At 40.1% G+C, this 13,741-nt stretch overlaps 1 protein-coding gene across 1 annotated transcript in view; it reads left to right on the forward strand.

Moving 5' to 3' along the window:
* Positions 1-13,741, forward strand: part of LOC140950980 (putative amidohydrolase YtcJ) — a 179,470-nt gene that overhangs the window by 64,802 nt on the left and 100,927 nt on the right. The window lies entirely within an intron of this gene.

A 13,741-nucleotide genomic window follows, 5' to 3' on the forward strand; every position in this document is an offset into this window, starting at 1 on the left:
GCTATCCTGCAAATTTTATAAAGACCGATGAGTTCATAAATTTGCCGACGGGATTTGGTAAATCCCTTATCTATCAAGCTTTGCCGCTTGTTTGCGACACTGCGTGGAACTACTGGACATTATTGTTGTTGTTTCGCCCCTGGTAAATCTTATGAAAGATCAAGCTACAAAGCTGGAAAATATTTGTATTCCTGCTGTAGTGCTCAGTGATATGTATTTTTTATATTCAATTTAATTTATTTAAAACACTTGCGATTACAAAGTACTTACTTACAATACTTACTTACAAACAGTGTATGGTACTTAGGCTACTAACAAAACTATACTCTACTTACAAAACAATACTTATTTACAATGTGAGATACGCCACGAACAATACTATACTCTACTTGCAATACAAAACTTGCAATACTTACAATGAGATACTTACACTACTAACAGTGCTATACTCCACGCTTTACATATATATATAACAGCTAATTGCACTACTTACAATACGGATTACATACGCTACAAAAACCAGAAAATAAAGGGGCCGGGAAAGTTTGGTAAATTTTAGTTAACCGTAGTTTTAACTCAAAGGAGAAAGAAGAGATTAAAGATATTTTCTCTGCTGATTCACTGAAAATTAGCTTTATATGCTTTGAATGTTTAAGCGAGGAAAATAGGAAGGGAATGTCTGGTAGGAAGGAAAGTGTAAAAAGAGCGAGAGACCCCAAACCGATAAGAGATTACTAAAGAGGGAAAGGTTCCATTTCTTTATTATATTGTTTTAAAAAAGGCTTAAAATTTTCAATAGTTGGAATATTTCTTTTGCTTCTGCAAAGCCAAATGTAGAATCTTGCAAGTAACAGAACGAAGTTCATGGCGGCTTTGTTTTTGGAAGTATCAGGCATCAGAACCAATAAGACAAGACTGTTAAGGAGATAGTCGTTGGATAAAAGTTTACGATCTGTTAGAAAGGTAATAAGGTGTTACCAGAAAATTTCTATTTTGCTGCAGAACCAGAAAGGATGCGTGAATTTTTCCGCTTCTTCCTGGCAAAATGAACACCTAATGTCATCTTTGCATCCCATTTTGACTAAAGATACGTTTGTTGCCAAAGTTTGATGAAGGAATCTAAACTGAAATTCAGTCAGTTTGGTGCTTTTGGTACATTTAAAAGCGGTCATATATGCGTTTTGCCAGATTAAATCACGAGCTTCTGGGAAAACTTTGCTCCAACGTGGCCCCTTCTTAATACCTACGACTTGCAAATCCTATCCAAACGCAAGGTGTCGCAAATAAAAGCTACTGTGAAAAATCTAGTAATTAACAATTAACGTTTAACGGTTTACAATAGATCCTAATCAGAAATGAATATTTTGCAGAATTAGTTTTATAACGAACAACAAAATTACAAACAACAACAATAAAAGTTACGTAGTCGCGTCGTACGAAAACAATATGTTTAAACAAAACAAACCTGCATAAAAGAAATAACTATTTTCAATTAGGCATAACACTATGAAACCATTGAAACCACGAGACCCATGAAACCTTTGCCACCACGAAGCCTATGAAAAAAAGAAACCCTTGACACCACGAAATTTATGGAACCATTGACACCACGAAACCTATGAAACCATGAAACCCATGAAACTATGAAACCTACGAAACCATGCATGAAACCTTTGACACCACGAAGCCTATGAAACCACGGAACCCATGAAACTGTGAAACCTATGAAACCACCAAACCTTTGACACCTCGAAACCCATGAAACGACCAAACCTTTGACACCACGAAACCTATGAAACCATGAAACCTATAAAACCATTGACACCACAAAACCTATGAAACCATGAAACCACTTACACCGCAAAACCTATGAAATTATCGACACCACGAAACCCATGAAACCATGAAACCATAAAGCTATGAAACCATTAACACCACGAAACCGATGAAACCATCATACCCTTGACACCACGAAACCCATGAAACCATGAAACCATTGACACCACGAGACCTAAGAAACCATGAAACCCTTGACACCACGAAACCTATGAAACTATGAAACCATTGACACCACGAAACCTATGAAACCATGAAACCCTTGACACCAAGAAACCTATGAAACCATGAAACCATTGACACCACGAAACCTATGAAACCATGAAACCCTTGACACCAAGAAACCTATGAAACCATGAAACCCTTGACACCAAGAAACCTATGAAACCATGAAACTATTGACACCACGAAACCTATGAAACCATGAAACCATTGACACCACGAAACCTATGAAACCATGAAACCATTGACACCACGAAACCTAAGAAACCATGAAACCTATGAAACCATGAAACCATTGACACCACGAAACCTAAGAGACCGTGAAACCATTGACACCACGAAACCTATGAAACCATGAAACTATTGACACCACGAAACCCATGAAACCATGAAACCATTGACACCACGAAACCTATGAAACTGTGAAACCCTTGACATTAAGAAACCTATGAAACCGTGATGAAACCATAGAAACCACGAAACCTATGAAACCACGAAACCCATGAAACCATTAAACCATTGACACCAAGAAACCTATGAAACCATGAAACCATTGACACCACGAAACCCATGAAACTATGAAACCATTGACACCACGAAACCTAAGAAACCATGAAACCTTTGACACCATGAAACCCATGAAACCATGAAACCATTGACACCACGAAACCTATGAAACCATGAAACCATTGACACCACGAAACCTATGAAACCATGAAACCATTGACACCACCAAACCTAAGAAACCATGAAACCTATGAAACCATGAAACCATTGACACCACGAAACCTAAGAGACCGTGAAACCATTGACACCACGAAACCTATGAAACCATGAAACTATTGACACCACGAAACCCATGAAACCATGAAACCATTGACACCAAGAAACCTATGAAACCATGAAACCATTGACACCACGAATTCTATGAAACGATGAAACCATTGACAACACGAAACCTATGAAACCATGAAACTATTGACACCACGAAACCTATGAAACCATGTATCTATTGACACCACGAAACCTATGAAACCATGAAACCATTGACACCACGAAACCTATGAAACCATGAAACTATTGACACCACGAAACCCATGAAACCACGAAACCAATGAAACCATGAAACCATTGACACCAGGAAACGTATGAAACCATGAAACCATTGACACCACGAAACCTATGAAACGATGAAACCATTGACAACACGAAACCTATGAAACCATGAAACTATTGACACCACGAATCCTATGAAACTACGAAACACATGAAACTATGAAACCATTGACACCACGAAACCTATGAAACCATGTATCCATTGACACCACGAAACACATGAAACCAGGAAACCATTGACACCAGGAAACCTATGAAACCATGACTCCATGATACTTTCATTATATGACATAGACATTGGCATATACTAATTAGCATAAATTCGTGCACCGTAACACCAAGTTGTAACCCGCTTTTTGAAATCTGAAATACTTCCTCAGAGGAGTTTGTTCGTAGGATACTCAAGTACTTGTTTGTCAAATCCATTTTAACAATTGGTGAGTGATAAGAGTTGAAAATGTATATACTGGAAGGTTTCCTTTTAAAGTGCGCCTTTACGTCAATGATATAGCTTTTTCTCATTTTTCCTTGAATGTTGTCCCCTTGTATCCAACCGGGTCTAAAAAGATTGTCTCAGTGTCAGATATTTCGGTCGTAAATTTCATAGCCAGTAGAGCAGTAAGGTGAAGTAAGTTTACTTGCTCCGTGTGAATTTCAAGAAATCTACCATGTCTGGTTTACTTATGTCCCATAGGGAAAAAATATCATCTATGTAGCGTTTTCAAACAGTTGGTTTAAAGACGCTTTTGCTTAAACTTTGTGTTTCAATATATGCGGCCATGAAAATGTTGGAAAGGAAACTGCTGTTTGTGCCCATCGCGGTACCGTGGTTTTTTTACTGATAGTGCTTTCCATTAAACTGGAAAGAATTTTATTTGAGGATTAATCTAAGCATTTCTCGGACCGAAACAAGAAACGTTCAGTTTTTTCACCTTTGTCTTTTCAATAACATTTATAAAGTCGGTAGCATCTATTGGTTGTAGTAATGTACCCGTATCAACAAAAGAGGAAGTTCTTTCTGTTAGACCATCTGATGAGTCATAAATTTAAAGAGCTTGCTTCTTAACGGCTAGAAAAAAAATGCAAAATGCTCTTTTTTCTGAAAACAAATATTGATAATGTCAGCCCATGTCGGCAGTCGATTAATATTTTTCCTGTCGGTAGTCGGTAATTTTTTACTCGTTTTGTCGGTAGTCAGTAATATTTTTCGCCTTTTGTCGCTAGTCGGTTAACCCCATTCACACCCTCTTAAAAGCGAAAGCGAATATGCGAGTGCCATAACTTGCTTTTAAACAGGTTATACCCGTTCAAAGTTAATTTATTCATTAATGGCGCTGGACGGCGGCTAGATCAAAGAGCCAAACGGTTGTGGTACGGTCCGGCCTGAAGAGTCTGAAGCTCTTTAGACTGACTAAGGGCCTGTTTACATGAAGTGGGGGACCCCGGTCTAGTGGGGTTGGTTTCTTTTGTTTTCACGCTCTAGGGGACACAAAACACTCCATGTAAACAGGTCCTTACGGGGCAGGAACTTGACCTGACCTTTTACAAAGGGATCAAAAGAACGTATTCTTCGGGTATTACCTGCAGTGGACACTTCGGTCAGAGTCATCTGCTGAGGTGCGCATTTTTTTTTTCTATCCTTTTTTTGTTTGTTTGTTTTGCTGTTCTCTATTCTCATTGGGATCAATTCAACAGGGTCTCACTATTTAACAATTAGTCGCCGAAGGCGACGTGAATATCGGCGAATAGTCACCGAGACGAACTTAGTCGAGGTGACTATTCGCCGGTATTGTTTTAGTATAATTACATTGATGCTACTTCGCAAAAATAAAATTAAAAAAAGACATATTTTTGAAAGATTTTGGGGCTTTAAGATGTCGGTCGAGGGCGGCTCTGATCGAAAACAAGCTGGTTTTCTTATAATAGCTGCCGTCGGTTTTCCTCACGGAAACGTAATATTTTGCCAGACATTTATTTAATTCATCGTCTTCAATGTTTTCTATTTCATTTGTGAACTCTTGGTGCTGTTGAAACCATTCTGTAGAACAAAATATTTGGCAAAAGTTACTAGACGTTTCCGACGCTTCGAACCAGAAATGTGTAAACTAACATACCATGTAAACATACCATGTAAACCATGTAAACAGGTTTAGGACTGATCCTAACAACTACAGACCTATCTCAGTTCTGCCTGTAGTAAGTAAATTAATTGAAAGAGTTGTTTTTAATCAATTATATGAATATTTCAATAATAATAACTTGTTAACTGAATCACAATCTGGCTTCAGACCTATGTTTTCCACTGAAACAGCTTTACTTGAGGCTACGAATGAATGGCTATGGAATATTGACGACAGTCTCTTAAATGGTGTGATATTCCTGGACTTGAAAAAAGCTTTTGATACCATGGATCATGCTATCCTTCTGGGAAAGCTTAAACTCTATGGGGTCAGTTCTCAATCCCTTAACTGGTTCCAGTCCTATCTATCTGACCGAAAGCAACAAATGTTCATTGATGGAGTTCAATCTGATTTCTGTAATATAACATGTGGTATTCCACAGGGGTCTATTTTAGGCCCTCTCTTATTCACTATTTATATTAATGATCTCCCTTCATGTAATTTGTTTTCAAAACCCAGAATGTATGCAGATGATACTACCCTTACCACATCTGCAGAAGACCCATGTGTCCTTGAACATAAAATGAATTATGATATGAATTTAATCCAGTCATGGCTGTCAGCAAACAAATTAACTTTAAATGTTAAGAAGACTAAATACATGCTTATAGGGAGCCAATTTAAGTTATCCCAAACAAATAGTGACTTCACAGTCAAAGTCAATAATACACCCTTAGAAAGAGTAATTAAACATAAATCCCTTGGAGTTCAAATTGATGAATCTTTGAACTGGCGCCCACACATTCATACCATTTCAAAGAAAATATCCGCTGGTATTGCTATCTTAAGGCGTGTAAGTCATTTTATACCATTTGATACTAGAGTGAACATGTACAATGCACTGGTAATGCCATATTTTAATTACTGTGATGCCGTTTGGGGTAATATCAATAAGGGACTAGCAGACAAACTTCAAAAGCTGCAGAATAGGGCTGCTAGAATTCTCACCTTTTCTAACTATGACGTTCGCTCAAGTGTTTTGTTGGATGAGCTTGGCTGGGAAAGGCTAGAATATGCAAGACTTAAACAGTTGGCTGTGACAATGTATAAAATCCATAATAATCTTTCCCCATCGTATCCGAGGCGGATCTTTACCAACACCTCAAATGTACATTCACACAATCTTAGAAATTCTGAGTTAAATTATTATGTCCCCAGACCCAAAACTGAGTCTGCAAAAAGGAGCCTACACTACAGAGGATATGTTCTGTGGAACAAGATTCCCTCAGAGATTAGAAAACTGCCTAGTTTAAATGTTTTTAAAACTTCAATTCATGGGAAAGATTTTTCTAATACACCATGACCCATTGTAACTCTTATTATTCATAATGTAAGTTTTTGTATTTTTAACATTATAGTCAATAGTTCCTTAGTCTTTTAGTCTTAGTATTTTAGTCTAGTTTTAAACACGATTCCTAGGAAGACCATGTAAAATGATACGATTTCGTGTATAAATAAAGATTGATGATGATGATGATGATGAATTTTCAGTAAATTGTGTTACTTGCAAAAGATAAATTTTATCAACCTACCTTTGAATAGCTTGACTCTAAAGTTCGTAGCATCTTTTGTTTTTTGAGGAACAGCATTTTCTTTAAATTGATCACTTTCCGACTCTGAAACATCAACAAATCTGGCTGCCATTTTGAAAACTGCTAGCCTTCAATGTTATAATCAACGCTCGGTGATTACAGCGGGATGAAGCAAAGCTCCTAGCCAGTCATAGTGCTCAATTTCCGATAATCATCAATGTAATTAATAGGCCTTGTAACCTGAGTCTTACAGTAGTCTCAATTATGGACGAGTCTATCTTTTTGTCGAGGGTCGAGGGTCGAGGGTTCCATGTCGAGGGCGAGGGTACCATGTCGAGGGTCGAGGGTAACATTATTTTTCCAATTTTTTTTTTTGGAAAAGGTAGTAATCGACGCAATCAATGTTATTAAAACAACTAAGAAGAATTTAAAAACCAAATGGCACGTGAACATTTTCTAGTTGTTGGGTGGGGGCTGGAGGGGGCTGGAATAGAGAAAAGTTCCAGGACATCCTAATTTGTTTTCGAAGAATTACATTTATAACACCCCGGAAACCCATACCACGAACAGAACACGTTACTTGAGTGCTTTGAATTATGAATTTCTGGTCCAACCAACAAGAATGGAAGGAAAAAACTCTTATTGCGTTGTAAAATGTGTCATAAACGAACAATGCAATCGTTGGAGTCTATCTTTTTGCAGAGCTATTAAAATGCGCGAACTCGCATGGAAATCGCCACCCACTAACGCAGAGCTTTAAAATAGAATACAGACCTTTTGTGTTAGTGCTCGCGCATAATTGCATACGTCAAAATACGGTCAGTTTTGAAGTCTACATAAACATGTATGTGTACCGAAACCATGGTCTTGCCTGATCACAAAATGTGGCAATAACAAAATAGTTTAAAGACTGTTAAGCTTATTCAAAGCTATTACCAAGGGAGGAACTACGCGCTCCAGTCAAAATACTCATACTATCTTTAGAAAAACACTAAGCTGGAGTTTACTGAGTCACAATTCAATTCTCCATAGTAAGTTTATGTAGCTTCAGTTTAAGCTGCAGTTCACGCTTATAATTTTGGATCTGTAAGTCACTATCCGTGATAATTTAACATTCTGCAAAGAAAACTGACGAGCTGGGCCCAGCGTGATACAGCATTGCAGAAAAACATTACACTCACGGACTAAAGAAAATCGCTTAGTTATTCAGATCCAGAAGGCACTTCGGAGAAAATTGGAACCCTTATTCAGCCGTAATAATAAAAAAGCTTTACGCTTCAAGAGGTCAAAGAAAATGCGCTTGCATCAGAGGGCAAATCCTGCCGACCAGAAAACAGTAACTACAGTCAATCGATATGTATGTCATGACCTCTCAGTGTGAAACAGGCGGCTAAAATCACATTTGCTCAGTATAAATGCAGAACCTTCCAGAGCATAATCTACCCAGCAGATAAAAACAACTTTATTGGAATAAGCAGCATTTTGGCATGAGGTAAAAGTTGTGTAGGTCTACCACCCCCTTTTATTGCTAATCCGAAAATTTTAGATTTCCTTTTTCAACGAAAAATAGGCTAAGTTGGGGACTGAAATGTGAAAAACTAAACTTTAGAAAATCGTAGGGAATTAATTAGATAAGCTATGAAAACTGTACATGAATGGAACGGCCATCTAGAAATTTTTAGCCTTCCTCAAGTAACAGAAAATTGTAGGCAATTTTTGCTTCTCCGAACAGATATTTTACAGAAAACAGTCGTTTGGTGCCCCTGCCTAAGCTCTATGACATTTTTTTTAGGCACAACCTGTCTACCTTCACAGGAAGGGAGAAGGTTCTTTACTTTTAAGCGAATTCGAATGTCCACGTACTATTTTAATTAAACAACAACAACAACAACAACTTAACAACATCACATTTTCTTTATGGATGTCCCGGAGCTATTCTCTATTCTACTCCCCCACCCAACAACTGTTCACGCGCCATTTGCTTTTTAAATTCTTCTTATTTGTTTTAATGACATTGATTGCATCGATTATTACCTTTTCCAACAAAAAAATTTGGAAAAAAAATATATTACCCTCGACCCTCGACATGGCACCCTCACCCTCGACATGGAACCCTCGACAAAAAGATAGACTCATTGTGGACGGTCAGGCACGCATCGCATTTAAATAAAAGTAGATCCCACAGGATTCACAGACAAGAACAGGCCAATTCTTGGCTGTGAAGATCGCACAATTGTTGATTGTCACTTGACAGGGCCTGCGCAAGTTTGCAATTGTGGGGGTTCACTTCGAACGCTTTAGCGTGAGTCAAAATTTTTAAATTAAAGTATAGGCTTTTTTGAATATTTAATTACCTTAGCGGGAAAAATAGGCCAGTTGACTAGTTATTTTAAAGCAAGATATTCGTTATGAACACCGCGGCAAAGCTCCGTTCATACCATCCTCGGGGATCCAGGAGCAGTTAGTCGGGTCGATAGAACGTCCGTGGTGAAAGTTGACTATAAGATCGAAAAGAGCCCCTGGGCACTCTTTCTTACCGAACCAGTTCCAGAATAGATTGAATTGCCTGCTTCTGATTAGCCAGAAAGAGGAGCAGCCGAAGGACTTTGGTGTTTTCTTTAGTACGCGACGTAGTTTTCCTCGTCGATCGCCATAGTTGTGTAGCGCATTCAATGGGGAAAGTCTCTCGAGGAAAGTTTCAGATAAAAATGTTAACGAAGCCGGAAAAATTACAAGCTTTAGCACGGTTACAAGAAATATATCAAGGACCTACAATCCAGATGGATGTTAAATCTAATCCTGTCCGACTCCTTCCTTGACTAAAGGAATACTCCGTGAACACGATGTCAATCCAGGATACAGGCCTTCGAGGTTTTCTACTCTAAAGATGACAAATCGTGTTTATTATAACTCTCAACTCACTTCGCCATTAGTGCCATTTGTTTTGAGCCCGGCTCTTTCGAACTGTTCACGTAATATGCATTCTCAAGGCAATGTCCGTCCAAGGAAATATAGGGGATCTAGATCTGGAAAGCTGGTTCAGGAGAAAAGAATGCGCAATTCATATAATATTCAAACTTTGGTTTCTCATCCGAGTTCACGATCAAAATTTGCATATTCCAGGAAAACGTCCAATTGTTCAAACCACAGCAATCTAACGATAATGCCGCGCAAACCCATGGAAAGAAGAAATACTCCGACGATTCGCCCTGTACATTTCTGCCTTCTAAATGCTCGTTCGGTAAACAATGAAACTCTTATCATCAAAGACCTTGTAGCTGTTGTTTGAAAGAGCTGTGGCAGATTGGTCTTCACTGAGACGATGATGTACAAGAAAGGTGGATCCAGCTCTTCTTCAAGGAAATGAAGGAGCTTAAAAAGATTGGCTTCAAGAGATGCTGGTTCCACCCGAAACTCCAAAATTACCGGTAACGTGTGTCTTTTCAGACGCCCCGCAAGAAGCATTTGGCGCCTGCGCGTACATCCGCCAAAAAAAAAGAAACAAGGCACCTATGAAGTAAACTTCGTTACAGCTAAGTCTAGAGTGGCACCCGGCCCCTAAAGCAACTCAAGATTCCACGCCTGCAGCCGTTCTCGCCTTCTGCGTCGCGATAACGATAGAGAAAGAGTGTGCGATTCAATTTGCCGATGTCAAATTCTTCACTGACAGTAGTATCACACTTGCCTGGATTCAAAGTCCTTCCCGCAGCTTCAAGCCGTTTGTCTCGGCAAGGGTTGGAGAGATCCACAATAACTCGGACCCAAGTCAGTGGAAGCACATTCCCGGGGAAGAAAACGTAGCGGATGATGTATCGCGAGGACTGCATGTAATGCAGCTGATGGGGAGATGGATGAACGGCCCAGAATTTCTGAAACTGCCAGAGGAACAATGGCCACTCCAAACAGCTACGCTGCAACGAAAAGAAGACATGGAGCGTCGCCACGTTAATGCTGTCAGTGCAGTCTCGCCCGCAGATGTTGGAAATGTAATCGATGTGAGGAATTTCTCCTGTTGGCAAAAACTGATACGAGTTACCGCGTAGATAAGGCGATTAGCAGAGAAGATACGGTTCAGGAGAAACGCACTCAGTGGACGAGAAGGACCTTTCATGCCTGAAGAGTTAAAGAAGGCTGAGATGTCATGGATCAGAAGTGCCCAAAAGGATTTGAAGAGTCCAATGAAGAATGGAGATTTCAAGACATTGAGCCCGTTTGTAGACGACAAGGCGATAATCAGGGTTGGAGGAAGGATTGACAAAGCAATCGTGTCTCACGAAGAAAGACACCCAGTGCTGCGTCCCAATGAGCACAGGATATCCCTGTTGATTACAAGCCATATGCACAACCATGGGCATCCTGGAATAGCGACAACTACTGCAAAAATAGCACGAAACTGGATCCTGAAGACGAACAAGCTCATTAAGGCTGTGAAATTTAAATGTGTTACTTGTCGAGAAATGGCACACAATTAAGGCAGAGATGCAGTTAATGGCAGACCTGCCGGCTCTCCGCTTAGCGCCTCAAACGCCGCCGTTCTACTATTCCTCGTGTGATTACTTTGGTCCATACGATGTGAAGATAGGGCGCAGCAAGACAAAAAATCATTACGGCGTCATCTTCACGTGCTTAAGCACAAGAGTCGTCCATCTGGAACTCCGTAATGATTCGATTTAGCGCCCAGGGTGCTGATTTTCTTTCGCTACTTCAAGGGAGGGCACTTATTCGAGACAGGGCGCTTATTTCTTTTTTGAAAAACAACCGAATGTTCGAAACAAAACTTTAATATTTATTTGAAAAAGAACAATAACAGAAACTGTAACAATTAACAAATATAAGGTAAATGTTGATTTAACGTGGGGGAATTTTTATCTACTGTATTTCTACGCCGATAGCTTCAGACAGTATCACTTTCGTCAATACCGTGAATAAAAGCTTTCTGATGCAGTATCTTTGACGTCTAATTCGATCCCGTTGATAGTGTAAAAAGGGGTCTGTAGGCTGAGAACACGACTTTTACCTTGTGCCAAAATGCTGCTTGTTCCAATGAATTTTTAAAATGGTACTTATCAGAATGGAGGCGCTTATTAACAAAGGCGGGCGCTTATTCGAAAGAGGTCGCTTATTGGAAGGAGGGCGCTAAATCGAATCATTACGGTAGCTGTTGACCGCTCAACAATGGAATTCATCCAGGGGCTAAGAATATTTTTCTCTTTCCGTGGATGCCCGGCAGTGCTGTTGAGCGACAACGAGTCGCAGATGGTTGGCGCAGAGCGAGAACTGCGCAAAGGTTTAGATTCTGACAAACTCCTTGATGTCTGCGGAAGCACCAACTGGCTGTTCACTGCTCCAGCTGCCCCTCTTCAGAACGGGTGTGCTAAGGGCACTAGTTAAAAGTTGTAAGCGTGCCTTAGAGAAGTCAATTGAAGAACAGGTTCTGAGTCCGGTCGAGCTTTACACATGCCTGCTAGAAGTCGGAAATCTCGTAAACCAACGCCCTATCGGCCCTGTTCCAAATGACCGGATGATGGCAAATATTTATGTCTGAACGACATGCTTCTTGGAAGGGCAACATCGAAAGTTCGTCAGAGCCCATTCAATGACACGAAACACCCGCGACGCCGCGTAGAATTTGTACAGAAAATTGTGGATTCCTTCTGGCAACGTTGGAGTAGAGACGCACTCCCAGCACTAGTGTCAAGGAAGGCGTGGCACACAGACAGGCGAAACGTAGAAGTCGATGATATCGTAGTCATGGCTGGCGATATGTATCCCGGGACAGATGGCCGAATCCGCACGTCAGAGTGAAAACACGAGCCGGAGACTACACCCCTCCACAGCGGCGGATCTAGGGGGAGGGTGCAGGGGGTGCGCACCCCCCCCCCCTAACCCCCGAGATGACCTGCGGTTTTCTAATACAACTGGTATTCTGCAAAAAAAAAAAAAACTATGTGGTTTATGGGTGTTGAAGTAGAGCAAGAGACGAGTGCACCCCCTCCTAAAAAAAATCCTGGATCCGCCCCTGCTCCAGTCACCAAGATTGCTGTTATATATCCTGCTGAGGGATACGACTAAAGAAAGTTAGGCTGCTTTTAAGAAGGATGATAAGGCGGAGAATGTTTTGTTTATGAAATAAGCGTAGCCTCTTATTGATAGATTTATTTGATGGCAAGAATCGTGATTGACATTAATTCTATACATTGATTTGTTAGGTTGTTGAGTTTCAAACCAGTTTTTCAGTAGAATCTAAGTGAGAAAGAAATTAGTCTTCAGCCTGTCTATAAATCCGCTTACCTGGAGAATCTGTTAAAAGAATCTGCTAACCTGTTAAATGTGACTGTTGTAACGACCACTCACGGAAGTAGGCTTACATTAAAGTTTTCTGAATTTAGCTACGAGATTAAGACTTGATTTGTGTTTGTTCTGATTGCGAATTATAAATGCATTTCTTTTAGATCGAATAATTATTAAAGCTTGGCTTGATATTATGCGGTTTGTGGTGGTCATTTGAGCTAACCAATTCCTAGATGGAAAAAATACCCAAAACCCCAGGGGGTACTCCGGATTTAGGGACAAGGTGTTACACCCCAATAATCAAAAGATGCTGGTTTTCATTGGTCGACCACTATGACCACCGGAACTAATACATTAGCCAATCACAGACAACCTTGCAAACGGTGCAGGCCTATTGAAAAAATCAAAACCCACATAAACCTAGCCTGATCCAGGCTCCGAGATAGTCGGGTCCGCTGAATTGAGAAAGCAAACACGAAAATAAAACAGGAGGAAACTGGGGAGAGCGCTCCGCCAACTTTTCGCGTGCCTTTTTTTTTTTTTTCGCGTCTTCCCCACTATCTG

Source organism: Porites lutea, chromosome 10, assembly GCF_958299795.1.
Source record: "Porites lutea chromosome 10, jaPorLute2.1, whole genome shotgun sequence".
Lineage (NCBI taxonomy): Eukaryota > Metazoa > Cnidaria > Anthozoa > Scleractinia > Poritidae > Porites > Porites lutea.